At 43.0% G+C, this 26170-nt stretch overlaps 1 protein-coding gene across 7 annotated transcripts in view; it reads left to right on the forward strand.

The window, feature by feature from the left end:
- Positions 1-4555: 4555 nt before the first annotated feature.
- FAM110B (family with sequence similarity 110 member B) overlaps positions 4556-26170 on the forward strand; it is a 109692-nt gene continuing 88077 nt past the window's right edge. For 2 of the 7 annotated variants that reach the window (XM_040545603.1, XM_040545592.1), the window contains exons 1-2: positions 4944-5051; positions 19390-19472. The gene's annotated coding sequence lies outside the window, so the exon portion shown is untranslated. Of the gene's footprint in view, positions 4658-4924; positions 5052-19389; positions 19473-26170 lie in introns of those variants that run through there. The other 5 variants (XM_040545593.1, XM_040545596.1, XM_040545590.1 and 2 more) reach the window with 5 other exon arrangements.

Below are 26170 nucleotides of genomic sequence, written 5' to 3' on the forward strand. Positions count from 1 at the left end.
TCTTACTGTCTGCAACAGGTTTAGGACTGAAATAAGTACATAATCACGTTGTTTAAGGCCATGTGATTCCTGTTTAATGGAGTAATCAAAGCGAACACTCTTGGAGTGCATTTACGTGCTAGGTTTGAATGTTTGTAAACTAGATAATGAGCAGGTTTCTCGTCAGAGGCCTGTATGAGGCACTGGTGAATTCAAGCCATAGTTCCCAAGGTGCCTGTTCCTTGACAACACTAAGGTGCTGGTAAGATATGAAAGGGCTGTGTGGGTAACATTCCTCTGCCAGCGTTTTAAATACGCCGCAAGACACATAACCAATGGATATAATTTGCAAATGTGTATGGAGAATCGGTCCTGACAGTTTTGTTTACAAAGGCAGGCAGCTATTTGCTGAGAACAGATATGACATGCTATTCATCTTGCTACTGCTAAGCCAAAGGGATTGCATCTATGATAACAAACTGTTAGATTTGATTGTTAGAATCCTTATGCAATGTTAGTAATAAAGGGTGTTTAAAACCATATCTCATTTGTTCTTGGGCAATCGTATGGTATTTCTTATAATAATTTTCCCGGGGCACTTAAAAGGACAAGCCTAATTAAAGAACTGATATCTGTCTGGCTCAGCTTTAATGGATCTGTGTTTCCAAAGTATGTGCATGCAGGGAAAAGGAGCAGCTGCGTCTTTATTTCCCTGCTTGCATGGGCTGAGGCAATATGTTGAGTGATGTAGTCATATCCTCACACCTTTCAGTTCCTCCATTTTGGCTGGGGTTACTTCCACGCACGTCCTGATACCGGATATTAAACACAGCTGTAACAGCCTTGGATGTGTTGCCTAAGGTGAGAGTGGAGAAAATAAGGAACAAAACTGGATCCTAAATGCAGCCACGTTCAAATTGACAGGGCGAATGCAGTGACTGAGAGAAGACAAGGGTAGGTCCTCCTGTGTAGTGCTGAGAGTTTCAGGGAGCTAAGGGCTTTCTGGCTCACTTCTCATTTGACCATGATGGCATTTGAGCACCAAAAGAATGGGTGACCGTGACTCACTCCTATCCTTTGCCATTACCCCCCATTTCAAACAATACTGATAAAGCATTTTTCCCAGCACACCTAAATACTTACAGCATTTGTAGCCCCACTGACATGTTGTCCACGAAGTATACGTATTTTCTACTGTTACTAGTTTTACTAGTAATTAGTAGTACTAGTTCAAAAACTACTTCCCAATGCTCAAATACAGGACTATGGGGTCTTGCACCACCTTGTTAGCGCCAGCAGCTGGATGTATTGTGGGTTAGGGATGGAGAGCTCAGTCTTTTTTCTGAAGTACCAGTCAGTGGGATTTGCTGAACGTACAGCTCAGGGATGTTCAAGCATGGGCTGGCTGATTCAGCTGTGATGGTTCAAGCTGTGATTTTCTCCAGCCGCCTCACCCCCAGCTCTCCAGGTGTGGCTGCGGCAGATGGATAGGCTGAGCAGGCAGACCAGGACAAGGATCAGAGACCGCATACACATCTTACTCATGGATTTAACCCAGAACAAGTATGCTAATATACATGCTGTTGGTGCAGCTGTTTCAGGCTGCTGCTGATTTCAGTTCACACCTCCTGGTCTGTGGACTGGTGGGACTCAGAGCCAATGCATCCTACAGGCATAGGGGGCAGAGGGGCAGGGAGGAGAGCTTTGTCAAGCAGTACTTGAGCTGCTGGGGCTAATTCAGCATGAGTGCCACAGTAATCCAGGCAGCAGTCTGCATTTTGAAATGTATTTTGATCATTATGCATGCATTTACACAAGCAGAACAGATCCCAAACCCAAACATCCCGCAGCCAGGCCCAGAGAGCTAACAAGAGAGAACTGAGCTTCTTTATCCTCGGTTGTCCTTACACACAGCCGCAGGTGACTGCTTCCTCCCTCTGCTTGCTGCTTTGTGAACGGCACATACAATGCCAAGATACAGCTGAAATTCCCTTTGAACACGAGCAGGCCTCGGGTTCAGAAGCAGCAGTGACACGCAGACTTGCTGCTGATGGTGGGTTCAGGGAGCGTGAACAAAAGCAACACATCGTTTACGGTGGACAGAGCTCGTCTGCACTGGTGAGCTGTGCTGCACTACAGCACGACCTTGAGAACCTGTGTTAATTAACACAAGTTTATTTTAAGCAGGGTCAGCTGTTTCTGAGTAAACCTACTGATCAGAGTGACAAATTCTTTATTCTTGGGCTTGTAAAAGAGTATGGGTTTAGGAAGGCAGTTATGATCAGTAGCTGGATTTTTAAAATTCTGTATCTGAAAACCTTTTGAAGGTTGTGAAGTATTTTAATGGACTGACAAGATTAATTCATTTTATAATTATCTGTTCAGAGATAAGTGTAAAGAAGAAATAAGACTGGAACCAGGTAGTTTTATGTTCATCTCAAAGGTTCCCAGCTTAGTTCCAGAAAACAATTTTTCTTATGCACATGCTTTATTTTTCTCCTTTTAAGCAGTCTTACTAAATCAGATGAGCTTAATCAGGTACGTGCATGTTCATGGAATTAGTTTCTTGCCTCAGACACTACTTGTAAATCAGGGGCTACAGCATCTCAAAACACAAAGCTCAGAGTGTAAGGATAATCATTTAAAGTGCCCTCAAACATCATCCTGGAGCCAGAGTGCTGGTTTCATTAAAAGGATTTGCAACACGGTGAAGTCCATGGGTGTTCACGTCTATGGCTCAGGTCTATGGCTTGCCTTGCAGCTGGGGGATCTCCAGCCACTGACTGCTTTAGTGGGTTAGTCATCTGTCTACAGAGACGGAGGCTCGGCTGTCACCGATCTTGATGATGAGAATGAATATTTTAATAGCTTTATTAAAATTAAAGGGTGAGACATTAATTGTATTATTCCATACTTCTTCCCAGAGGCAGCAGCTGCACAGTGTGGCATAATTTAATAAAGCTATCCATCATGTGATGCATGGGTGTGAAAAAGTTACCGCTCAGTAGTGTAAGAAACAACGCCAACTCCTTTTGTTTCATCAGGAAGGGCACACACAACAGAAGTGCTCTTTAACAAATGTTTGTGTATTGGCCTGTGTATGTATTGTGGTAGGCCTCTGTTTTGACCAAGAATCTTCTCACCAGAACAGGTCACCTGATTTTTCACACAGAACGAGGTGAGCTGCATTTACCTATTCCTCCGCCAGTGCAGCCACCCAGTCTGAAGAGTGAAGGACGAGATGCACCTCCTGTGAAAGTTGCTCACACGAGGAGGGGTGCCTGCATGCTGAGCACGTGACAGATGCGTGTCCCGTTGCATGGCAGGGACTCCCTTCAGCACAGCCTGCGGGGCCGGTGGTTGGCTTCCATCCCCAGCGAGTAACACAGCAAGCAGGTCTTGGCAGCATCAGGGATATATGATGTAGCTTATGCCTCTAGCACATTGGCTTTGTTTAAGGCTGCCTGATTGCTTGGGCAGGCTTTTCCACGTTTATTACATTGTTTTGTATTTTCAGGCTTTTTTTTTTTTCCCCTCAATGTTCAGGAGGATATCAGTCCTGCTTCTTTATTACTATTATTATTATTATTTAATAAAAATGAAAATATATCCTACCCCCAAGTCAGGTTCAGGTCGCATACTTTTATTTCCCATTCTCTAGCGCAGCAGTGTTAGTATGTGCAGGAAGCAGAAGGTTCTTGTCAGTTACGGAAAGTATCCCAAGCGCCTCACGTTCCCTTCCTTCCCCGCACACCTATGCCTTGCAACAGACGCCTCACAGATAATTTTGGGGCAAGAGCTATATGAGCTGATCATAGCCTGTTGTCTGAAGAGTCCATGGAGTGTCAAAGTGACTTCATTTGGTGCTGAACAATGTGAACTGGCTTGGCACCAAAAGCCTTGTGCTATCCTGACCCTTGCACGACAGGGAGCAAAGGCCACTGCACTCCGGGCAAGCACTGGGGACTCTCAGGTGCCATCTTGTGCTGCTGGGGCTCAACAGGGCTCCTAATGAGCATCAGGGGAAAGGGCTTTTAAGGAAGGCTGCCAAGCAGCCTCGAGGTCTTAAAAACCTGGGATAGTCTAGTTTTATTTTGTCACCAGTTTCTTAAAAGTTCACTTTGTAGGTGGTCCTGTAGGTTGAACCACTTCTGTCCAGATGATGGAAGCCTCTAAGTGCCCTTTGGAGAAGGCCTCATGCAAGAGTTTTAAGTTTCTTTTAAGTGGGAAGTGAAGGAGGGAAAGTCCTCCCCTTTCTACCACTTTAACTGGTGTGAAGGGACAGGGTGTGTTGACTTGAGTACCTGAACTGAAGAGCTGAAATCAGGGGGAAAAAGCTTGGGGCTAAGGAATGACTGATGGCGCATGGTGAAGAGATGTGTTTTCACAAGGTACCTCAATGCTCAGCAGGCAACTGGATCGTACATCAATAAGCAAATGAGTGGCAGTGTTTGAAAGAAAACCTGTGCACCCAGACAATGGGATAAAGGTGCCATCTGAAATCATCTTACAGTTGTTGGTGGCTGCCAAGTGCACAATACTAAGAATGTTGCCTTCACAAAAGGAGGGTGGGAACCGCAGTTTAGGAGGGGAGCCTCCAGCCAGCTGCTCAGGCACAACCAGGCTGCGTGCGGGCTGCCTTCAGGGCCGGCAAGGTGCCGAGCACCCCTCGGCCCAGGTGAGCGGGGGCTGTCAGGGCAGACCCCAGGTCGCTCGGGCGGCGTTACGCCCGGCATGCCGCCCTCCTCCCCTGCCTCCCTCGGCCGAACAAAGGCGGCGGCGGGGCCGCTCGGTGCCGTGAGGGCCCGGCGGCGCTGGGCGGGCCCCGGCCCCCGCAGGCGGCCCGGCACAGCCCGGCCCGGCCCCGCGTCGGGAGGAAGCGGCGGGCGGGCGGGTGCCAGCCGCCCGGCTCCCCCGCCCCCCGTCTCCTCCCCTCCGCGGCCGATCCTCCTCCTCCTCCTCCTCCTCCTCCTCCTGATCCTGCTGGCGGCGGCGGCGGCTTCCTCGGCCCCGGCTCTCCGCGCTTCCCCGCGGCTTCGCCTCGCTCCTCGCCGGGAGGCTCCGCGAGGACGGTAAGGGCTGTGCCGTGCCGTGCTGTGCTGCTGTCCCGGGATCGGCGGCGCCCGGGGTTGAACCGGGCGCCTCCCCCCCGCTCTTTCTTCCCCGCTGCGGACCCCCCGCGGGCGACGGGGAGCGGGCGGGGAGCTCGCCATGCCCGGCCCGACCCGGTCCGGTCCGGTGGGGGGCGGCGGGGAAGCGGAGCCGGCTCCGTGCTCGCACCCTCGGGGCGCTGGGTCCGGCCCCCGGCGGGCCGGGCTCTGCCGAAATCCCTCGCTCGTGGCATGGCCCGGGAGGAACGGGCTGGGGGAACCGCGGGCTGGACCCCTCCGAGGTGGTACCCCGAGGTGCTGAGAAGGGGGGTGCTTGTGCCCCATCGAGGGGCCGAGCACATTGCATCGCCCTCGGGCCGCTGCTGCCGTGCCACCGCGCTGCCCCCCACCGCCCGCGGGCTGCCCTGACCCCAAGGAGGCTTCATAGGGGAGAGAGGAGGCTGCTGAGAAAGGTAACTGGTGTAATGGCCGTTCCTCCTCCCTCCCGGACCCAGGCAGGGCAGTGCTGCACCTCTCAAAGCGAGGGAATGGCACTGGAGCTGTTTGTGTCCCGGGGTCTTGCGTGTATGGCACCTTTAGGGCAGGGAAGGTTAAAACTTCCAAAAACCTGGTGTTGGCAAATCAACACTTCCCATGTAATGTTATCGTTAACTTACTTAAACCCGAGTTACTGTAGTTTGCATGCTGATCCTTGCTTGTACGTAAAATCTGCAGTTACAGCGTTCAGATGTTTGAGGATGAAGCGTATCCTTTGTGCTTGAAATGACATGGCTATTGTGCTTTTAAGCAGGAAGACGACTTTTATCTTTACCACGACTTTTATCTTTACCACGGGCCTTTTATCACTCGGCTGTAAATGCTTGTTCTGTTTTTTAAATCTGCCGCTGATTTGTTGGGTGGCTTTGCAGGGGTCACTTCGGTTCAACCTCGCTGTTCTCCAAAACGCCCGTATTGATTTAATGTGGTACTGGGTCAGAATTGGCACTTACAGCTCATTTTGCATCCATGTTTATGTGCCATAAGGACCGTGCTTTATAAAGCAGCTTGTTCTTGGTCCTGCCGCTAAAGCCTACTGGTTGTTCTTGGTGTGTGGTGTGCAGTGGGTGTACAGCGTGCCTTGTGTCTAGTGTCAAGTGTCCTACTTACTTAAAAATGTTTAGAGCTCTAAAAGGGTCAGTGTAATCCATGCCACCCATGCACGCAACTGACCTAGAATTAACAAAATAAAACACTTCTAAGCACTTCTGGAGTAGAAAGCGTTGCATTATTCGCTGGTGGGGGACTCACGCAGAGAGTTGCTTTGCTGAAGCTGTGCTCCTGTCCCAAGGGTGGGCAAGTACATCCCTTCTGTAAAGCCTTGTCTTGAGCTGGCGGGATGGTGGTAAGAGCAGTGGCAATGTGAATGCTCCCTGGGGAGATGCACCTTTGGGTGGTGGTGGGTGCAGAGACCACCAGTGGTCCTTTGGGGCCAGCACGTGGTTCTTGCCACAGCCTGATTTGGGGCTCGGAGAGCTGGCAGAGCTGTGTGCCCTCACACAGACCCATTTTATATGGGTCAGTAATCAGTCTTGATGGTTGATGTTTCAAGCTATGATACTGAGTTTCCCATCTGTACCAGACATACCAGGAATGTGCTTTTTAGCATGATTTACTGCCTTGATAGAACTGATGGTCCGTGCCAGCAAGCTTGACGCATTACAGGGAAGGTCTGAGCTGCCCTCGTGCCAGGGCATCCCTGTTGATTTTGAGAAAATTGTATCACAAGTTAAAGCCAAGAGGGAAGTGGTGTTTTTCCACCAGAGACCATTCACTGTCACTTTACTGGAGCACTTCTTTCCATGTCCTGCTGTAGCACGTGGTCATCAGCGCCCTCCTTCCCAGCTCCTGGTGGGCTGGTGGTGCATCTGAGCCGAGTGACCGCAGATTGTTGCTGGAAGTGCTCAGTACAGGTGTGGTCTTGATGAGGTTTTCTACTAAAAGTTCATGTTATGCTCCAAAATCTGAAGGGGTGACATTCGTTTAATGAGTCAAATTATAAAACGTGGCCTTGCAGGCGTGTTTTGGTTGCTCAGAGCTACAGGACCTATTTGAGATATGGTGGCAGCATACAAAAGGAAGATTTCTGCATGGTGTGATTTGCAAGTAGGTTTCCAGGCGGTGACATGCAGTGGATATTGGTAGATCGAAGTATCATCAGGTGGATTTTGACCATTAATTGTAGTGGAATGCACAATAAACTAAGGCTCGTATTTGCAGCCTGCCCAGAGCTGGATGCTGTGGTTCTGGAATGTCTCCGTGGCTGACACTGGATCTTGCTTCCCATTGCTAGATTACGGCTCTGTACTGCAAGACCTAAGGCATATGTGTTGACTAGCCACAAGTTAATCATTTTAAATTAAACTGAAGGATAAATATATGTCAGCTACAAACTGCTTTTATTTCAAGGAAGTTTTATTTCAGAAGGGCAAGTTTGGAGAAGTTAGAGGAACTGGTTTGTGAAGTCCACTGGACTGAAGGCCTACAGGAGTTTCAGGTTTCTTTTTTATATATATATTAAAAAAAAAAAAGGTGCTTGGACTGTCTTAAATGAAAGGTACATCTGCTTAGAAGCTGTATTTTGAGCAGGATGAAAAGTCTGTTGAGAGGGGCTGCAGACCTTGCTGCAATAGTAAGTACCTTGAAAAAGATACCACAAGTTAGCAGAAAGCCTGTATAAAATTAAGTGAAGGAGAGGACTGATCATCAGAGAGCAGAAACTACAGGGATAGTCTATGAATTGCCAAAAGCAAGAGCACAAAGAAATTTAAGATGAACAGGGGAGAAGAGAAAAAGAGGAGGAAATGAGAAGTTGGTTGTGATATTGTGAGGACCAGGCTGTAGCTGAAGGATATGTGGCTTGGACACCTCCAAAATTAGTTAGTTACGACCAATTTTCTATAGGGGAGAGGATTTGAAGATGGGAGAAAAACAGGGTGACATACAGAAGTAACAAAAATAGATTTTATACTAGCTTCTAGATTTAGTATTGTCAATTTAAGGAAGCAAAGAGTCTCTGCTTTAGGACTCTGGCATTCTGTTCCAGCTCCTGCAGAGCCAGGTTAAAAAAAAAAAAAAGTTGTCTATCAAGTTGGGTGTAGTGGTTGTGACAGCAATATAGCAAAACAATTATACTTGTATTTGCTTTAAAAGGAGAAGAGAATGAAATCCATTCACACTCTTTGCTCTATTCTTAATGATATTCAAGGATTTAGAAGAAATTTGGAATGGAAAAAAGCCATTAAATATACAAAGGTAAGTGGAAAACTGGATGAAATGCATCATGGATTTGCTGCAATTAGGTCATGGAAGACTAAAGTTGTATTATTGCTGGATAAATACTGGATGTCCTAGACAAAAGGAGTAGAAGACTTCAGTTCAACATGAGCATTATGGTGCTACGCTGAAAATGACTGAATTGGAAATGTGGGGTTGGCTAAAGAATGGTAAGCAGCCCAAAGGAGAAAAATTGTGACTCTGGCTGCATGGATAGAGGAGTTACTGCTTTGGGTAGGTATTGCTGGAGGGCTGCTCCTTTTCCTTCATACTGGGTGAGATAATTGTGCTAGGGATGATTGCTGATGAGGCAAAGTTAGGAAGCACAGTCAGCACTGAGAAGGGCTGGATTGTTGCACAGGGGGAATTGGATGTCTATGATGACTGAAGCAATATGAATGACAGGATGTTAAATAGCTCTAAAAGACAAATTTTCTGCTGAGTGATTATTAACAACATATCTGCTGTCAGTTGGCAGTCATCTCTTAAAACAGGCCTGGAGGAAAAGGCCCAAATGCTGTAGTCAAACAGGGATGGACTCTGATGCTGGACACGAAGTGAAAGAAAATGTGATCCTCACTGAGATCTCTTCAATGGAGATAGACAAGTTATTATGCAAGGCGTTGGAGAGATTTCATGTCAAATATTGTACACAGTTCTGGTCACTTCTGTACAGAAAAGACAAAATCTTGGTGGAACATGTACAAGAGCGTCCAGGCTAAAAGGATGATGTGGCATGAATAGTCTGGAGCTAGACAGGAGGCTAGAACTTAAGCTGTGCAGGCTTTTGTAGCTTAGTAAGAGCAGAGAAGAAAGATAGCATCTGCTTATAAATTCCCTGGGGCAAATTCTTAGAGAACTGGAAAGGTCATAAACTGAAGTTCATCTGTAGTTTTGGATTAAAAGCTTGTCGTACAGGAGGATGACTGGATGACTTGTTGAATGAATGTTGGAGTACACGTTCACTGAAAACCAAGATGAGTTTCCCAGCTGTTGAATTTGGGATGCCCGCCCAGCTGTCCTTGTGTTAAGTCCTAGTTTGTGTTCAAGTTTGCATGTGACTGCTGAAGAACCATGCAGCTCAGGTAACTCAAGCTGCCATAACTTTGGTGCTTCAATCCTCACCGGTAATCAACAGAAATAGAAGACACTTCCATGACGGAGGCGAGGCGAGCAGAAATGCTTATTTTTGGGGAGTAGCTATAGTCCATTCACTTGATGGTGAATGGAATTGCTACCAAGTAAAACACCTGGTTTAGCAACCTGGTTTAGCAGAAGGTATCCCTGCAACCTGTCTAGTGGAAGGGATTGGAACTAGATGGTCTTTAAGGTCCTTTCCAACCCAAGCCATTCTGTGCTCCTGCGAGCACCGGGAGGGAGACGTTGCCTGGGAGGGGGCTCGGGCAGAGCCTGGTGCAGTGGGTGATGTGGCTCCCAGCCAGGAGGACGTGTGCTTATCTACGGCTTCACTTCACCGGGTAGTACCTGACCCAGGCCTGGTGCTGAGAAAAGACCAGCGTGACCTAACCACCAGGAACACATTGAGGTATGAGACATGCCAGCTCAGATACCTCGTGCATGCTTTCTGTAGTCTAAACTCAGCTGAGGGCATGTCTGGTACAAACTGAAAAGCTCTGTACCTCATAGAAAGCTTAATGAGCTTAATGAGTGTGTGATTTGAAGGCCCCACCATGTTGGCTTTGATCTCTACCGGAGCATTAGGGTCTGTCCGTTTATAAGCTCTCCCGTGGCTGGGCTTTGTATGCACAGTCAAACTTCTGGAAGCTTCAAGAGGACTCTTCAAAAAGGAAGACGAATGTCATTTGTGTGGATGTGCCTTTAGAACAATCATTTTAAAAAAAAAAGTAAGATGCTTTGAGAATGTTTGTACATCAAAGCAAGATCAGTGTCTTGATACTGCTTTATGTCTGTTTTGAATTTATAAGGCAGGTGTCTAACTTCCTTTAGAAATATCCATCTGCAAGCTCCTTCCCAGCCTAGTCTACCTAAAATTTCATAGTTCACGTTTTTAATGTTTGCTTTAAATGCACGTGTTTTTCTTTTTTTTTTTTTTTTCCTTTCCTCAAGAGGAGTTGTGTAATGAGTTCAATGTGATGGCATCTCCCATAGGAAATAAATGTGAAAAGATTGTGTTGAGCCATCAAAAGAATAATTTAACAATCCCAGGGAAAATTGAATTTATTGTCTCAGTAGCTTTTAGCATGTATTATTAGGCTATTCGTTTATTGTGATTTTTTTTTTTCATCTGCTCCTGTTGCTCTTTTATATGAGTGTTGGGTGTATCATTAAAAAAGATGAGACTAAGGCTACGCTTTGCATTTGTGTAGTGCCTTTTATCGACAGTCTTCGTGTTCCAGATGCTAATGTATGAGGTGGATAAGTTATTATTTCAGATTTGTAAAGTCAACCTAAATTTGAACAGTCTCTAGCAGTTCAGAGAGCAGAGCACGCATCTCCTGATGCTTTGTTGGGCTCCTGAAAAAACAAAATCACTCCAATAACTTCCTGTAACAATTTGAGGTCTTGGAAAAGTCTGCATTAAGAAATGGGAGGAAATGTTTGATGACTTTATTGGACAGGGAAGATAATGGCCGCATCCAGTATTGTCTGCAGCTCAAGCAAGTGGAAAGAAATATCCTTATTGATGTTGTTAATAGGTGAAGGAACTGAGAGTGGTCATGGCAAGCATGGTCAGACTGGGAAGCAGCGAAATGGACTGGAGCAAGGAGGAAGTGGCTTAAAGAGATGGAGGTAAATTAATCTGGAACATGCATGAGTAAAAAAATACGGGAGAGAATGTGATTGACAAAATGAGAATTATGGAAAGACTGAATGAACAAACTGGGTGAATAGGGAAATGGTGGAGAAATGCTTGTCTCACACTTGAACTCAGTATGCACATTAACTCCTCTTTGAATTAAATTGGAAAGCTCATGTTTTATTCATCGCTGTGATGTAACTGGGATATCCATTAGCTGGTTGGGGTTGCACCATTCAGGAGAAGGTATCTGAATGAAGACAGTACTGCAGGGGAAGGAACAAAGCAGAACCTTACAGCAAACTGTGAGAGATCCTTTTAGGTGTGAGCATCTGCAGATTACGTGGCACTTTGCATAGTTCAGAAACAAAGCAAAGGAAAAGAGAAGAATTGTGGGAAGAAGAAAGGGGAAAGAAAAGTTGTTCTGCAGCCTCCCAGTACTCACTGGCCTCTTGCTTCCCGTTTTCCACATGGTGTGTGTGTGTTTGTGTGTTTGTGTGCACGCAAACAAGAGCTGAAAGAGTGTCCTTTCCTGTTGAAAGGATGATTGGTAGCAGTGTCGTTGTCTCTGTCCAGTACCTCTGCACTCTATAACTACCCGAAGAACCCAAAGAACCCAGACCTTTGGATTTGTGATGACCTTTGTATGTTGTTGTCTTTTTCTGTTTGACAACTTAATCAGGGCGCGTTACCCTTTGGGAGGTCAGTGGGCCACTAGAAATGAAACTATTTCTCATGTGTTTGTGCATGCTGGGATGGATGTATGTATGTGCAGCTTAAACTAGGATGTGGGAAAATAATTTAGGGAATGGTTGGGTGAGCACTCTGAGATGATAACATGCATTTTAAATATGTGTGTGTATATATATAGTAATATTTCTGTGATTTGTTTGGCAGACTGTTACTTCTCCTGCCCACCCCCAGTGTTTTTTGACCTGTTTCTCTCTTAATTAAGAACATCTTGTCACTTCCCATGCAGGCACATACTTCTATGAGACTTTGTTTAGATAAATGAGTTGTATATGTATGAGTAGTTAAAACGTGATAGATTTCACTTGTGTGTTGTATTTAATTGCAAGATTCTTATTATCTGAGTTGTTTTGCCTTTCTGAGCTTGCAATATTGCCGAAGTATATTGCTGTTGAGTTTTCCCAGTGAGTTACTTCTAGATGCCGAATGATAATTGCAGTGAGTGACAATCCTGAGTGAATTGAAATGGTAGGCAGAGTGAATGGGAATTTATGGCTTGCTTTCGCTCCATTTGTACGGATGTCATTTTCGCACTGAAGATCATTTGTGGCTGTGGGAGTTTTCTATGTAATAGAACTTTATACAATGTTTAGGGACTTAATGATAAATATAATTAATTCCATTAACTAATGTCTATTAGTGAGAAACTAGAGTCCCAGTTCTGTAACACCAGACATTTCTGCAGCATGTTTGTGTAGATGCTTGGGGAGCATTTGCAGATATGAAGGTTTCTTGCAAGAATACAACACAAGCTTTGGTGAAGGCTTTCTGATGCTTTCATTAGTTCTTTTTTTTATTCTTACTGTTGTCCCCTTCTTGCAATGTTTGCTGTGCAAGTACAGGGGATTACTCCCATTATAGTATTCGGTCATAATTGCATAAATGAAATTATACATACTAGGTTAAGCTTTCGAAGTTGTAGCTGAATTGAATGTCCAAAATCTTTGTGTGTTTAAAGTCACACATTTCAGCCTTTTTTTTTTTTCTCCCTTTCTTCCTGTTTGGTAGACTGTGAGGGAAAGAAGAAACTGACTCTAATGAAGCAGAGCGTATAGGAATGCACAATGTAAGCACGCAGATTTGGCGAGAAAATGTTTTCCTCTGATCTTTGCTATAATGGTTTCAGGTATTCACTTGTGATTGTCATAAACAAAATGTGTATTTTTAGAAACAAATGTTAACTTGATTTTTTTTTTTCTGATGAGCTCCTTATTATAGCAAGTTTGTGCCATCAAAAAGTTTCTATTTTAGGAATGAGATCTGCTTTTTTTCTGTTTAATTGAAAGATGATCAGTGTCACTTCTTTCTTCCTTCCCTCTCCATCCCCCTTAAAACAAAACAAAACTTGCAGTCCTTAAACAAAAGTGTCTTTGTTTTTACATTTGTTTTATGAAATCACTTAAATCCTTTGGGAAAAGTTTTCCTCTCACAGGAAGAGGGGGGGAAAGAAACCTCCTAAAGCCAAAAACAGCAAGCCTGCTACCAGACATCACAATGTTTTGCTATCTGAATAGTAGCAGATTGCATAAAAGTGATTTCTCATCTTAGTGAATGAAAAAGTGCAATTGTAGAAATGCACACAAATAGACATATGGATTTCACTCAGCAAGTGTAAAATTAGGAGCACTCGGGGCGAAAATTTGCTGTGTACCTTTCTTGGAGCTTCTTTGGCCCCTCACTGGTGGGGAAGGGACTTTAAAAGTGGCATTTCAAAACTCTGCAAGATGGAAAATCAAATGCTCTCTTCTGGCCTTTCTGATTTTTTTTTTTGAACCCACTTCCTCCTAAAAACCTCACGGTTCAACATCTTTGGGCCGTTCTGGTGCTGTGGCTGGGGTTGTGAAGCCATCCATCCTAATTTTCACAAGACAGCTGTTACAGTAGCCAGGTGTGCAAATTACCCTTTACTGATCTAAGAACCTGGCAACTGACGGGAACCATTAGCAGGTAAGAGAATGAACCATGGGCACCAAGAACGATATGAAATATTGCCCTGCTAACTTGCCTGAGTAGGCTTTATTCAGAACATACACTAAAGAGCAGGAATGCTCAGAGAGAACAAGATTATTGCAGCATATTTTCCCCTAAATGTAATAAAAATGCAAAATTGCGTCAGTGGCCTACTGTTCTCAATCACCTGTATTGTTATGGGGACTGGAGAGATTGAGGATGAAGGAAAATTGTCCAAGTAGATGCTAAATGTGAATGTGAAAAAATAAGGAGGTCGGTCTCACTTAAGGCCTGGAGGTAATGGCTTATGTACTGTAGAGTAGGAAGTCAGACATTGTGCTAAAACCATGGTATAGGGCTGACCTAGAGGACACCTTTGTAAGTATTATATGGAGAACAGGGTGTACCTTACCTAGCGTTTCCTGACATCTCAGGCAGTTCTTGGGCTTTGCTTGAAATTTCCTCAGTCTGCACCTCGCGATGTCTCTGTCTGTGCTCTGTCCCCAAATTACGTGGATGCTTACAGCGTGCACTAGGATTAACCGTATTCACAAACCGTGTCCTCCTGTAACTTTGATCCTGCCCACTCCTGAAACAGCTGTATCATTGCAATAGGCTTGTCCATAGCAGAAAGGTGAGGACACACATTGCTTACCAGGCTTGCTTTAATGTACTGACCCCATAGGTACACCTGCTTATCTTTCTGGTGCTCAACGGGGGAACCATGAGGCCACAGTGCCTTCTGAAGTAGCATCCGTACTGCCTGTGGTGTTCGTGGAGGTGGCTATATGGACATTCATCTTATATTTCACTCATTTTTAGGTGCTCTTCATGAAGACTAGCACAGAGAATTAGAGGCTTTGGGGGCATGGAAGCTGAATCAACTCGGGCTTTGCTGGCTAAGCAGCACTAATGTTTTCATTACGTGGCCCAAAATTCAAGAGGCAAAATGCATGAGGAGAGGCCCTGTCCCTCAGTGACACTGAGTTTAATAAGAGATAAAATTTCTCCCTCTAAGCTTTCATTATCTGAGAACTGCTGTGAAGGTATCAAATGATGCTGTTCAGATTGGTGGAATAGACTAATTTGTTTTCCATATTATTTCTGCATCGCTGTTACTGAGAAGATGCTTTATAAGGCACAAAGCCCCTTCTTGAAATCAGATCCGTGTGCTCCACCTCCTGCGTGCACTTCCCTGCATCGTGTGTTGTTGTGGTCCACGCTAACCAAATGCTGCTAACTGCAGTAGGCTTACTTTACAGCTGAATATCATGATAGTATTATGTGTTTTGGTCAGAGGGAGTCGGTGGAGCCGATGAGTGGAAGACCTGTCCACCCCACAGATCCACACTCCCTCTCCTGGTGCCCCGTGTTTCCATTTTGTTGCGGGGCAGGAACATTTTCCTCAACCTTTTCCTTCATGTAGGTGTTGGAGACTGAAGGGTCCAAGACTGATATCCAAAGTGCCCAGGGGCATTTGCAGTTGGTAATCCTGCAGTGGAATCGCAGCACCCATTGCTGCGGTCCGAGTGCGAAGGAGCCACTGTCCAAGTGGGACAGGAAGGCAAGGAGACGGTTTGCTTGTTGACATGAACTCTGTTTTGTATCAGTTGTCTGGCATTTACTATTGCCCTTCACATGACTGAGGTTTATATATACACCATTATATTAATTTCAGAGGTATTTAGCAAACACAGTAATTGCAGAATAAGCTTGCCGTTCTTATCTGGAGGAGCGCTGGTGTTACGGCTGTTGTGATACAGACGCTGTCCAGATGCAAAGCGAGCTGCTGTGAGGTTCCTGTCTTTCTGCTACTTCTTTCCCATGCCTCAAACTTCCACTAATTTAAAGTGGAATTTCTAATGAGAAACAAAACCTGTTCCTTAATCAGTGTGACTTGCTTTCACAGAATGCTTCGTTCGGCTTGGTGAGAATTGTGAAAGCTGCCTAATATTTGAAGATAAAGCCTGCTGTTTTCAGCATTGAAACAGCCTGAACAGCGCTACCATCTCAGTGAAGCCATCCTTCATTGAAGTATAACTTGGTACTATAATATCCTGAACTGGAAGAAGTAATAAAATAGTTCTGCACTTTGTTGTTAATAGTCTTTTTTTATGTGATGTTTCTGGAGTTAAAACAGTGGGTTTAGCACTGTTTGCTTAATACCTTTCTCTTGTTAGGCAATATATAGAACACACAACTTCTAAAATCAATTTTAAGCATTATTATAATAACTGATACATTGGAGTGTAGAAAATATTCTCTTGTTCTTTGATAGAGCAGTCACATGTATGCAATGTCTTTTTGCTTTATTTGAAATTCTTTTACACAGTTGTGTTGAGTTGCGCGGTTCTTGCTAGGCTGGGATTTTTTTTATAGTCCATGTCAGAACTCAGTTTTTCATACTTGCAAAGATTGAGGTCTCTGACAGTGAGATATACCTCACTTTAGCGCTGCTTATCTCGTTTATCAAGTCAAACAGCTCTTACAATTACTATCCATGATCAGCTACTTTGGCATGACAATTAATAAAGTATAAACGAGAACATAAGAGGCTCTATGGTCGCCACCCTACCAACTTCACTGGGACTTCCAGTGAGTGTTCTCCAGGGATGGGATGGTGAGGACACGGGGGAAGGCAATTACAGTGTTGGAGAATGGCTGGGTTCATTCTGGCTGCTGGGCTTTGTATGTCTGAAGGCTCCTGAGAAAGTAGGGAGTGTGCCATTGGGTTGCTGTCCAGCGTCTGTCGTCTTTTTCTTTTTGATATTATCATGTCTTTGATCACAGCTTCACAGCCTTTGGCAGCTTGAAGTGAAGGAGAACTTCTTTCCTCTGTTGAGAAATTACAGAATGTACATGTTTAATTGTTCTCAATTACATGATAATTTTTGTTTTAACCAATTCTTTTCTAACTTGGGAAGAAAAAGTGTGTGTTCTTCATGAAAAAGGGATGTGTTCCGTATGGAAACCCGTGTACAGCTTTTTTCAGATAATTAAAAGCATGTTGCAAAACTGATCTGAATTATCGTGAATTATGTAGTTAGTCCTCAGCCTAAATACATATGAAATGCAAAGTGATGCAAAATGAAGATGCCTGGTTTATTACTTACTTTGCTTGTAAAATACTACTAACTAGTCACAAGGAAAAATCTTCTTGGGAGAAAATTCAAATTAAGCACTGTCTTTCTGTTTCAGTCATTACTTTTCTGTTGTCTTATTTATTTTTTTCTTCTAGCAATCTGCAGGATGAGTATTTAAACTAGTCACTAATGCTTCATTTTTGATGTCTGTAGTACTCTTACCTTTATGCTAATGTATGTAGATGTACAGGTCAGGACTTGACCTATATAGTAAAAATGTCTTAATGTACTTTGCAGGCTGCAGGTATTTAAATAAAAAGGAAAAAAGACGAGCTGTTGCCCAGTGCAGTAATTTTAGTTGGAGACTGACATTTGTGAAATGAATGCAGTTTTCAAAATATTCAGCATCTCAGGCCTGTTTTTCCGTTGCTGCTGTAAGTGCAGCTTGCAGAGCACTTCCAGGTCACAGTCAAGCTTTTGCATCATAGATGAGAGAAAGTAGCAATCCCTTCACATAAAATACAGGGAGAATAACCAGAACAACATTCCCAGGGGTGTGTGTGCACATGAGGCAGGGAAAGGGAGTTGACCAGGGAGCTCTGGTTGATGACTTGCACCGCTGGCCGTGGGACCAGCAGCATACCTCGGCATCCAAGAAACATTACATGGATGTCTCCAGGTAGTCTTGAGTCATCGTGGAGACAGCAGACTGAATCCTCCTCCCCATCCCTTGGTATTTTTGCCGTAGCACAATGGTGTCCACGTGTGTACACACACAAATAATATTCTTTGTTCAGAAGCCCTGAATGTTTCTGTGGGGACCTGATCTAATTTCTAGATGAGCGTTCCCTTTCTGCAGCTGGTTTGGGCTGAATCTGGGAAAACAGTTACAGTACGTGGTCTGCATCCAAAGGAGAAGTGTTGCTCCCCTGAGGACCGCTAGCTGAGGTAGGAATCTAGTCCTGCATGGCGGGGCTGGGCTCAAACTCATCTGCCCAGGGTATCAAGGAGGTGGCACGTGAGCCCTCAGGCATTGCTGCCCTGATGGCTTCTGATGGCATTGAGCAGCGCGTGGTGGGCGTCTAGTGCGATGAATTCCACAGCCTGCCGCCCCGGTATCTTCTAAAACACCTCAAATGCTTTCAGCTTTCACTTAATGTCTGTTCTCAGAGTTGCTTTGTCTGGAAGTAGTTACATCCTCTAGAAACTCTCACTGGTGGTGTAAGATAACTTGGCAGTATCTATGAGAAAACAATTACATAGGGAAGAGGTTATTTTGAGATTTTTTTTTTGTCGTATCTGGAGAATTACCAAAAGCGGGGAAGTGTAAAATAGTGTGGTTCCCCCCCCTCCCGAAATTTCACACCGTTTTTTCAAAATAAATGCTTCAGCCTTTAAGTGGGTGAGTCCTTGCTCAAAAGCAGTTAACTCCCAAATGTTCGTATTTGAGCCAGGAATAAAATCTTTTTTATGCAATCAGTTCATAGCTTGCTTTTGAGAAAGAAAGAATTTAGTCTTCCTTTAGAGACTTTGTTCTCTTTACAGAACATAATGAGTTTGCTTGCTTTTCAAAGGAAAAACTGAGAACTGCATTGAAGATGCTCTGCTGCGTTTTTGGCTCGATTTTTACACAGGATAAAGGTGTTTAGCATTTAATACAGTAAACTATTTACAAAGGATAAGTTATGTAATTATGAACTTTCAAGTAAGCGTTAGTATTAATACCTGATTGTTGTCAACAACACAGTATAATATTGAAGAATTAGCAGGTACAAATATCTCTCTGAGCCTTTCTTCCTACCAAGCTGAAAATCAAGGGTGTGGCTTTGTAAGTAGAAAAATGGTTGCAGATGCAGGCTGGACCTGCACTGTTAAGGACTCTTAGATATTCCTTAAAGAGGTTTTGTTTTTCCTCTCACTTGCATGTCTTAATTATGTAAAAATATCTTAATTATGTAAAAGTCTCTAGTTTGGAAGCTGAAGTGCTATTTTATTTCTCCGAGTATCTTTCAGCATCCATGTGGTGATCGCCAGTTTTAGGGGCTTGTTAATTTGCCTGTGACAGTTCGTTCATTGCTCAGATATGTCAGATGATATCTGACTGCTTTAAAATAATAACAAACACTGTAAAATTCTTTATATGCATAGTAACCTGAAGGCAGTTTACAGATCCTGATGTAGCTGTGTAGCAAACATGCATATGGTGTACAGGGACAGATAAGAAAGTACTCCCTCGCTCTGTGGTACCTGCTGGTGAACTGCAGCTGACTCTTCAGGCAAGAAACACACGTACTGGTAAAACATGCAGTGGTATTAAAATAGTCCCAGTGGCAATCAGCTTGTGATGTGCATTTGAGGGAGAAGGGTGAGAAAACAGCTGGCAGATTTTTTACTTCCAGGTGCTAACTTGGGGTTTTATTGTCAGTGTTGGCTGCGGATGGACGAGGAGTTGAACCCAGTTTGTGCAAAGTGAAGTCCTGTTCCACACTAACAGAAGCAACACCAAAAGTAAGCAGGAGACCTCTTGCTGTTTTGTTATTTAAACTTTCATGACAAGATGGCATAGGGTTGAGAGCAGTAGTTTGTCTCAGTAGAAAATGGAGGCTTCTCAAAGCTGCTGTGCTGGAAAGTGTAGTGTTCTCTTTGGTTCTCTTCTTTTTTATTCTATTCTGTATTAAAGCTATAATCACAGGATTTAGATCCCCCTCCCCATATTTCCATAAAACAAGTGATCCCTGGAACTAGTACCAATCAGCTGAACAGCTGATGTTCATTCCACTTTCCAGGTGCGACAGAAGAGCCCCCATTCGGGGACATCAGTAATTCCTGATGTCCCAAGCCTGGCTGGGTGTTTCCTGCTGTAGCGCCTTCACATCACAGTGTAAAAGTATCAGAAAAGTTTGTATGAGGCAAAAGGAGATGGTATTTAAAGGTACACCCCCTCCCTCCTTTCTAGGCATCTTGCAATGTCATATAAATGCTACTGTATTTTATCATAAATTTATTATTATGGGAATTCCATTGTTTTGAAAGGATCTCTCCTGCCTGGTTTGTGGAGGCTTTTACCAAGTGCTTAGACTTCGATTACCTTAGGACTTTGCAGAAAAGTTAATGATGGAGTGACGTGATCAACTTGAGTTGTTTAGCAGGAGCACAACAACAGTTTTTCTGTTCTCTTGCACGTTTCTCTCACCGTCAAGCCTGTTCCCAGGAGTGATGTGTTCAGCGTATGTGCAGGTATCCTGGCAAAATCACTGACCGGCTGCAGCATGTGGTTACTGTTTATTTTTGAGGAAGGCAGATACTCCACTTCCTAAGCCAAAAAGAAACTTTTGTCAGACAAAGCTTGATCTTTCTGTAAGCATTTTCAATCCTGCCTGTGTATTGCAGGTGCAGAGCCCGGACCGTGTGCTGGCTGCTGATCACTCCCTCTGTGGACGGAAGGATTAGAGTAGAGTTTCAGCCCTAATCCTGGGCTTCCTGTGCAGATTCGGTTCAGAGTCTTATTCCTGTTCAGTTGCTTGTGTGTTAAAGAACATGGTTTTATTTGTGCCATCCTCTCTAAATTAAAAACAAACAAACAAAAAAACTACTACATTTGAATGGAATTGTGTTAATTTTTAAATGGTGTTTTGATATTTATTGTATTGATAAACTATATTAAGATCTGTGCCTTCCCCCCCACTCTTCACTGACTAATTGTTAGGCATGTGCTATGCAAATTCATGCAGTAGAAAGAAGTGGTTATCTGTTAATTAAAACTAAATGATAACAATTTCAGATTGAGGTTATTTCTAACTAAATTTTTTAGGATGTGAAATCTCTTTTTTTTAATGAATGCTTTTATTAGTCTACTTTCTGTTATTTTTTAATTCTCCAGTAAATATGGTTCCTTTATGAACAAAGATATCTATAATAAATATACACAGTATGAACACTAGAAATATAAATTCGTTGTAGCTCATACATGAAAACATACGGAGTTGAACATACTTAAATGGAAAAATTGGAAAATTTCAGATCTTGACAATTTCACTGGTGCGCTTCTGCAAAGGGATGGCCCACGTTTCCTCATTCTCACTATTTAAAGAGATGCTTGAGTGAAAATTAAGCTTGTTTGGAAGTAGTGCTAATTAGCTCTGTGTCCCACATTGAGGGAGCTGTGAGATGCCCCTTGCTTGGGGGAGGGAAGGGATATCTTCCATCTCTGATACATCTGTGTAATCTCCTATTGCTATTCAAAGGCCTAAAAATATACTGGATTCTGCTTCAAAAAGAAGATTGAATATATGTTATTGTAGGAACAGTGTTTGAGGTAGTTTATGCAAGAAAATAGCTGCTGTATAAAAATGCCTATGGAAATGGAGATGCCTTGGCATGCCTTTGAGACAAATTAATTTGTTTTCTACACAAGTGAATACCGTTTTTCTTCAATTCTCATAGAAGCTCAGCAATAAGCCTTGAGCACAGAATACGTTCTTTATCCTGTGTGATTTGTGTGTATTTGTCTTTTAAATCTGTTTAACAAAGTAGTGCAACAAATTTGGGATTAGCGACATGCTAGTTAGCTTTGCAGAAGGAGGCTGGGTCAGAGAAATGGGGAAATTCACGTTTTTTGCATTAGGTATGATTAGCTGGCACAAAGATTAGCTGTATCGTGTATTTCTTTTCAAACGGTTCCTGACCTCACGGGTACAAGGAAGTTGTGATCCAGCTGTAGCAGTATAAATTTGGCAAAGAAAAATAAGCACAGGTTTTGTGCAGATTTGTATATTGGCAGTAAAATATTCTCAGCTCATGGGCTTTCCTTTTACCTTGTTCTCAAATTTAAAAATAATGTTGATTTAGTGCCAAGTGTCTGTTGTTGTACCTGCCTGTTTGTATTTTAGTGCTCTGTTTTTAGTGTTTGTTTTTTTTTTTTTTTCCTCTGGATCCAGTCTGACACTTATGTTATTGAGGGCTGTTAATACCTGCTTAAATCAGGTATGGCTCACAAAAGTTTCTGATACACTATTAAATGAGTTTTAAATTTTGGTAATATAAAGTCTGGACTGTAAAATCTTACTTTTAATCTAGGCTTATTTGGTTAGGCTATGCTAAATCCATTATTAAAAATACTGGAGCTTTTTTTTATTATTATTTTCATTTCGGATCAAATCTCTTTGAACCATGGAGACATGCACCTGTGCTCATTTTAATCCCTGTGTAGTTTTCAACAATTATCACAGCAGGAAAGAAGAAAATCAAATTGTAAAATGCTTTTGAAAAGTACATACATTCAACCTGGGGTTCAAGTTTCTATTTTAATCGAATATCTTCTGTATTCATGCTTCTACGCAAAGCTGGGTAAGGGAGGGGTGAGAAAAGCCTTTTATGTTTTCATTGTGAAGTATCTGTTTTGAAGTGCTTTTGGTATAATATGGGTATAATGTTAGTGTTTGTAGAGGAGGACAGTTGTGTGTTTGTGTATACAGATTTTTTTTTAAGCTAGTAGAAAATCTAGGTCAAGAGATTTCATTCTTATTAATAAGTCAAGGCTTTATTCAACAAAATCTTTCCTCCATGGCTAGGAAGCTTCCCGATTCGAGAAGCAGTGGGGGGGGAGGAAGTGCTGCCCCAAAACATCAATGGGAGCTTTTCATTTCTATCAGTTTTAAAACATTCATCTTCCTTTCATGCATTTTCTGATAACAACCCTGAAAGCTCAGGGGGGCATGTTTTTCCCTTCTGCTCTAGAGCTGACATTGGGCTGAGAAACGCAGGAAAGCCTTCCATTTTGGTGTGCATCAGGGAGCTGGGGACCCTTGGTGTTTCCCCACCACCACCACCTGAGGAACCATCCTCTGCTCCTGTAGGCCCTGCCCCGTGGCCACCTCTCCTGGCCGCCGGAGAAGACCGGTGCCCTACAGGCAGCCGGCTGTGGCTTCACCTCTGGCCACCTGACATGGCAGAAGCTGTGTGGTCTTACCTCAGCAAACTGTGGGGTCTGCCCTTTATTATAATTATTACTTTTTAAAGAAAACTTCAGTCTGGAAGCAAATGTAAAATTGCCTTTTGTTGTCCATGGCCATGCTGGCCAAGATGTGCAGGTAATCAAATTAAGCAAATTCCCCCCAAAACAGATCTCATTATGTTGCTAAAATAAACTCTGGCCATGGGCCTGAATATATATATATATATATATATATATATATTCTTTTTTTTTTTTTGGTGGAAAACATTCACGTCAGCAAAATAAGTAAATGAGAAAGCTTGCCAACTTAGTATCTCCCAATGAATTAAACTGGGAGTTGTAAAACATTCAATCTCCTCCGTGGCCATGTCTGGCTTTCCAACCCCGCTGGCTTGCCAGTTGGTGACCTATTATTTCAGCTGGAGCTTGTCCCGTAGGCCTGCTCCATGTGCTTTGTGGTGTCTGTGCCCAGTGTCACCTTCCTGGGCTGTCATGAGAGTGTCAGCCTTGGGGCTCCTCCAAAAGCCCCTCACTGTGGTGTCCTGCCTCCATGCAATCCCCTGCATTAGGGGTGTAAAAAAACCTCAGGGAAAACAGTTGTTCTGAAGTCCTTAATTTTCCTTAAAGCTTCTGGTTCGCCTTAAAACCAAAAGGAAAGGTAGTTAAATTAGGATAATTAATCATGGGATAGCTTACAAAGGGGATGTAATGAATTTTCTGCCAATTTGCAAGTTCTGTAAATCAAGATAAGAGGCTTCTCTAAAATACACTGTTTATAAGATGTGGCTGCTGTACTTGACAAAAGAATTAAGTTAGATGCCATCTGTGTTGGCCTCTTGAAGATGTTTCTGGAGTCAGACTTCAGACTTCAAGGTTTGGAGAGCTAGTCTGTATTTCTGTATGCAGCATGGTATAAAGGAGGACAACTCTGAGAGAGGAAAGGTCACTAAGTTAAAAAGTTTGCGTTCAAGACTCCTCTTTTGCACTGTCCTTTTCTCCTTTTCTTGCCCAAGATAGTGTGGATGTGGGAGGAGGGCAGGATGCCTGCCCATCTGCTGCTGCAGGAGCTGTCAACAATACGTATCTGCCCCAAAAACTTGGTTTTGTGCTGAGAGATTTTCAGATCTTCAAACGTGTGGAGTTGCAGGTCCAAACTTTCCCAAAATGAGAAGTGCAGAAGCCTTACACGTAATAGTCAGCCCGTATGACTAATATAATTGCATCTTCTTGAATAACTGCTGTAGATGTGAGGCAAACTTTGAAGCAAGTCAGTTGACACCCACACAGGATTAAATTATAACATCCCGAATAAATTGCTGTGCAGTGTAAGTGCTAAGGTAGCGTCAATACAAAGAAAGCTTGTTCCCAACAGTCCCTCTTATGTTGAATATCACTTGAAACTTCCAGGGTTAAAAAGTTAATTTGCATAGTTACATTTGCATGTAGAATGAGCAAACTTTGAGATTATTAAAACTGGGAGCATGGGAGGGAAAAATGTCAAATGTATTTTAAGTATATATCAAATTCTGTTCATATGCCATATATTTTACTGTGACGTCTATAGTTAGTGACCAAATGGTGACTTTTGGTTTACTATTTTTTCTTTAAAGAAATTTAATAAAATAAGCATTCCCTATTTCATGAGAAGATCTGTCTTGAATTACATCATGTGAAACCCTTCAGTAGGATCTAAGCGGGACTATATCCTCCTAATTTATCCCTTTTTTTCCTAGCACGCAAACATAACTTGAAATTGAAATGCATCATTTGTACAGTGTGAAAATGTAGCAGTAGAAACGGTAACACTGCCATAAAGATCAAGGTAGAACTCACCTTAGATGATGTAATTTTTAGAAAAGATTATTCCTTTTGTCTTTAGTGCTTTTGACAATTTTGTACTGTATGCAAACTCCTTCTTAGAAGCTTCTTATATTTGAGCTTGTAATTCAGAATGTTCAAATTCAGTGTTTAGGGTTTAATACTTGTTTGGGTGCCTGTCTTTATAGTTCATTTTATACAGAATTTTCTGCAGGAACATCAACGTATCTCGTATCATAAATGTTACCGAGTCTTACAGGGATGAGGCCATACTGACACTTTTTTTTAGTCTGGTGGAATCATCAAAATATGTATTGTCAGTTTAAAATCATCAATCTCCAAGTGCTCCTGTTGTTAGGAGATGTAATTGCCTCCAGTGAAAAATACATGTTTTGATGTATGAAAATGTGTGTATTTTTGAAGATGTTTATATCTCAAATGATCAGCATTATTTTCTCAGCGACGAGATCATCTGACATAAGATAAACCAGTACAGCTGTCAGTGGAGTGGGCCTTCTTGATCCATCTTTACTGTTTAAAAAGGAATTGCTAGGTAATTGCACAATGAGTGACAGTGCAGGATGAGCTCTCAATTGCCTGCTGGCTTCAGGGTAGAAGAGAGACCTTGCCTTATGGGCCATTGCACAGCATTTTCCCTTATGTCTTTCTTCTTTCTCTCTGTCTTCTGTTGTGAAATATCTGAGTAGAGGTCTTGTGAACTACTGCATCTATGGTGTCTACTTATTAGTGATGAAGTCTGTCTACTTTATGAACTTTGTTCTATTTTAAAAGCTTTTAAAAATATTGTATGCTCTGTCCAAATAAAAATATTGTATTGTCTGAAGCTTAAGCTAATGAGTTAACAAACTGTGTGAGAATACAAGTCTCTTAAGCTTCACTCCTGATTTGACACTCGACAAAAGAAGTGGCCCAAAGCAAAGTCAAGCTGATGATGAGGGAGGTATTGTGCAGCTGTTGCCTCTTCCGTGCCTTTCTATAGCGACCTGATAGAAGGTTGATAAACGTTTAAAAAAGAAGCAGTAAGGGCTGAAGTCCTCAGAAAGGAACCTGATTCCGAATGCTGATTTATACCTCTCTGAGCGTTTGCAGGTTTGGCTGCTTGCCCCTTGCCTGCATTTGCCAGCTTCCCGTTACTTAGAGCGCAGCAGTTGCCTGGATCCGTTTGCTCTTCGATATGGAAGTGCTGTAGCACTGCACTGAAATTTTGGGTAGCAGTAACTTGTATTTTAATCTAAATCTTTTAACCAATAACTGGATTTTGATGGCTAGTCCTAAACAAAGGAAAACAATCATGGTATCTTAAATATTTTTACTTGTGTAAATGGCAGTGCTTCCAATGGTCTGTTTCTAAGCTAGAATTCAATCCACGTTAGAAGTTGGTTCCTTCTCTGCTTTTCAAAACTGTGGCATGGAG

The sequence above is a fragment of the Cygnus olor genome, chromosome 2 (genome assembly GCF_009769625.2).
Source record: "Cygnus olor isolate bCygOlo1 chromosome 2, bCygOlo1.pri.v2, whole genome shotgun sequence".
Taxonomy (NCBI): Eukaryota; Metazoa; Chordata; class Aves; order Anseriformes; family Anatidae; genus Cygnus; species Cygnus olor.